At 45.2% G+C, this 4,342-nt stretch overlaps 1 non-coding gene across 1 annotated transcript; it reads left to right on the forward strand.

Moving 5' to 3' along the window:
* The first annotated feature begins 4,053 nt into the window (after window positions 1–4,053).
* Trnas-cga (transfer RNA serine (anticodon CGA)) lies at window positions 4,054–4,128 on the forward strand. Its single transcript has one exon. It is a non-coding gene; the product is annotated as a tRNA-Ser (tRNA).
* Window positions 4,129–4,342: the final 214 nt, after the last annotated feature.

The following is a 4,342-nucleotide window of genomic DNA, read 5'->3' on the forward strand; positions in this document are numbered from 1 at the left end:
TTGATTCACTTCTCGCCAGTTTTGCTCATAATGCCGCTCGTTATTACTTCTTTGGAACTGTTCTCAAATTCTGTTCTCGATGCTCTTGTCCTCCTTACAGCCATCACTATATTTCTTCCGTCATTCTTCCGGTGTTGTCCCAGGTAGTTGTTATTCTGTCCTGCATTTCGCTCTGGAACATCTTATCTGTCGAATATCAGCTCAAGTTCGCGAAATAGTCTCTTAAAGGACCCGATATTTGTACCTCATTTACCAACTAAGGTTAGCTGGTAATTACTAGGTAGTTTCGAGTAGGTGAACCGAATGATTTCAGTGTCATTGTGCGGCGCCTCTAAGAACTGGTTCTGACGATTCGAGTCTGAGCACAGGGTAACTTCTTGTTTTGTTCGTTCTTGCATTTACCGTGACCAGTATATTCCGAGAAACGCTCCTTTGACTGATCGGCAGTTTTCCGCAACACCGCGCATTTTCTCGGTTGCTCGATCTTCAGTGTGTCCGCAGATAAATTCCAGTTTTGCCTCTAGTGGCCATGACCCCAGGAATGAGTGGGTAAACAGACAGGAAAACTTTCGCGTGGAACGAACTTCCTTTCCCCAAAAATTCTGGACTTTTGGCAGTGACAGGAAGTGCTTAAAATCGAAGCCTGGCCTGCCCTTGCTATCGCGCTAAGCCCCGAGTCACACATTCTATTTAGCCCTACGTGTCCAGTTGGTCGTAGTGACCGATCAACCGTGCGTTACTCTGGTATTCCGGCTCCGCATTAGACCTATTAATTGGGCATCAATTGTGCGAGAGATCGCTGTTATTAGCAGAAAGCACGCGCTGTGATACGTTTTCTCTTTCGGACCCCAGAGACGGTGAGCAGCCTGCCGATGACACGACTCTCTCTGCCGCTCCTGTGTGGTCAGAGCACATAGCACCTCTCCGCCTCCTCGATCTATTTGGACAAGACGTTCTTCTTTTCTCTGTATTTTCTATGAGGTACCCGCAACATGTTCTTGTCCCTGCGTTTCGAGGGATTCACTTGGGACCGCATTAATGTTTGCAGTTCGCTTCGCTAGCCTGGCATGGTTATTTAGCATTATGGCGGTTATTTTGGCGACTGCCGTTTCCACACTAGCTAAGGCAGTCTGTCTTCTGACGTCTCTTTTCTAATTTTTGCATTTCCTCTTTTCTGGTTCTTTCTGCTTTTTTTATTTCTTTCAAAATCTGGAATCTTCATAGAATGTGCATGAGACCTGTTGTTGCGAGAGCGGACAGAATTGGCGTTCTTTTGCCATTGCAAGCAAACTGCCTGGACTTCTTCTGGCGCTCAGGACCACCAGCTGGAGATATGGCACGCTATTCCTAAGTGCTGCTGCGTCGTCATGGCAATATTAGCCTTTTGATGCTTCTGTCTTCTTCTTCTCCGATATTTTCACCTTCACTGATATGCTCCCGAGCAGTTACTGAACCGTACCTTACACCATCCTGTTCTCTCGGAACGTGAATCACCTCATCCGATGACCCGTTTTCGTTGATAGCTTCTGCTCTGTCCACCACGCTACACCTATCGTACTGACTCCCGTTGCGTATCACACTAGAGTTAATTCGACTTAACATTCGTGTGAATAGACAATAAATCAAATATGCGGTGCACGACATTTGGTAAAAGTTTTAAAATTTTTGGTACGCTTCCTAGTATACTGATAAAACTTGTCACAACACTTTGAATTATCAGTTATCATCCCTTGCCAAACTGGTCCACAACGCTGATAGCAGCAATATATATCACCACACAGAAAACATGGAATGTGGTGCAGAAACCATAGCCATATGGTCAGCAAAAATAACCACAGTTTAAAAAAAAAAAAAAAAGAACAGAATGATTACTAAATACGCACCACCGTCTTATAGTACCACGGAGTTAAAGAAGGGAGAGAAAAAGAACTAAACTTTATTAAATGCTGACTGCCTCTCAGAGTCAACTTGGAAAAATCATAGGCATGTGTCACCATTATGCGAGATCTGGGGTTTGAGGGGCGGGTATGTCACACAAATTTATTAAAGAAAACCTTATTAGTTAGGCTTCTATACTCAATCCCCCTCGCCCCACACACACACACACACACACACACACACACACACACACACACACACACACTAACTACCAGAGTTCCTCTCACGCAGCAAATTCTTAATGGAGGAAATTATGATAGGGCCCTATCTGTTGTCAATTTAAGAGTCGCGCCTTCGACATAATTCTATTTATGATAGTTTAATAGCTGATCACTTGTATCTGGCAAAAGGCGTTGATAATCACAAATTGATTTATTGCCAGGAGTTCTCAAGTATTATAAGACAAATATTGAATGTAATTAAATAAGAACAATGTAACTTGGGTAATGAGGTATTGGCTGAATTTGCGTACGAGAGTGGATTTAACTATCATGTTATGAAGCCCTACAAACCTTATCAGTGAGAGCATGCCTTAACACGTTATCCCTCACTATTATGAACAATAGTGAACAGGAATGAGAGCCCTTTATACAGATAACACATATAAGCCGTGGCTGTGGTGTCACCGCAAGGCACCACACTGGCCAGGTTGTAGGCTTCAAATCGGCCGCGGTCCGTCAGTACACATCGGACCCGCGAGTCGCCACTGTCGATGCTAGCAGACCGAGCGCCGCCACTCGGCTGGTCTTACGAGACAAGCTAGCGCACTGGTCAGTTCTAGAGCCGACTTTAATAGGAATGGTTCACTTGTTATAGCTTCAGAAATCTTGTTTGCAGAGACGCTAGTTAGCATTGCCTTCAGCTAAGTCAGTAGGTACGAGCTAGCCAGGCGCCACATACAGTTTATGCATTGACAATTGATCTGTATGTGTGAAGCAATCAGAATTGTAAAGAAATCTATAACTCTACTTGTAAATATTACTGTTCAAAGTCAAGATCGACGTTCACCGCTGATGCTGAATTAAAGCTAAGTATTTAATTGTATTCCTGTCTGCTAACTTTCTAATCACCTAAGATATTCCAGATACATCCCGTCAAGTATAGTTCATTGATCCTCACGTCAGCCTACGTGATCAACGCTTGCAATTAATGGCCACAGCTCGTGATCAGACTAAGAGTCAAATTGCGTGACTCAGCCGGGTCACCGTTTTTCCACGAGGCCCATAGTTCCGTCTCATACATAACAGTGGCTGCGTATGGCGACAAAGCGACGGTGTAAGCTGGGAGGAGTCAAATTAATCAGAATCCCCTACTGCGCCGCTGCTACAAATACATTACCATCTGAGAGGCTGGCCGCGTGCCAACAACTCGGAGCACGGGGATAACGTCGCAGCTGCGGTCCGTGCCCGTCGATTGAGTGTGATCCCATAGAAACAGTACAAGCATGAAACGACTGTTCTTACCAGGTACAAACAGACAGGCTTTGCCCACACTACTGCGACGGCAATATTTCTGACTATTGGGATCACCTTCACTCTGGCTGACCAGAAGTGAAGAACTCGAACGTTCGTTATGCCGGTGCAGAAGTGTAACACGACCGATCTCTCCGGCCGTCCAGAAGTGAATCCCTGAACTACACACTTCCCCTTCACATCAAAAGATTAGCACCTTGTCTCCACAGCGTAGGAAAATCTCCAACTGTGGGAGGACACGCAAACAGCCACCAGTCATACTCTTAGATTCTGCTGGTCCTTTCCCGTCCAAACCATTAGAACAAATTTTCCTCCTATCGCGGGCCGTGCAACCAAATTCGAGGTGCACTCTTTTCCGTCAGCACACACCATATTGGACCAACAATCAGATGACGTTTTTAAAGACACATCTGCTGCAAGAGCGTGATTTACATGCGAAATATTTCAAACATAAATAAATAGACTATTGAAACTTCCTGGCAGATTAAAAGTGTGTGCCCGACCGAGACTCGAACTCGGGACTCGAACTCGGGACCTTTGCCTTTCGCGGGCAAGTGCTCTACCAACTGAGCTTCTGTAAAGTTTCGAAGGTAGGAGACGAGATACTGGCAGAAGTAAAGCTGTGGGTAGCGGGCCTGAGTCGTGCTTCGGTAGCTCAGTTGGTAGAGCACTTGCCCGCGAAAGGCAAAGGTCCCGAGTTCGAGTCTCGGCCGAGCACACAATTTTAATCTGTCAGGAAGTTTCATATCAGCGCACACTCCGCTGCAGAGTGAAAATCTCATTCTGGAAATAGACTATTGTTGAAAGATGAGTGCTATGAACGGCTGTATCGACTGTAGGATACAACCGCAGAAAAAAATATAGAATTACGTCAGTAAATTTATTTTGGTGAAGGAGGCGGCACTTTTTTTGCTTTAGAAGCGGGCCAAGAA

This window comes from Schistocerca nitens, chromosome 8 (genome assembly GCF_023898315.1).
Source record: "Schistocerca nitens isolate TAMUIC-IGC-003100 chromosome 8, iqSchNite1.1, whole genome shotgun sequence".
Lineage (NCBI taxonomy): Eukaryota > Metazoa > Arthropoda > Insecta > Orthoptera > Acrididae > Schistocerca > Schistocerca nitens.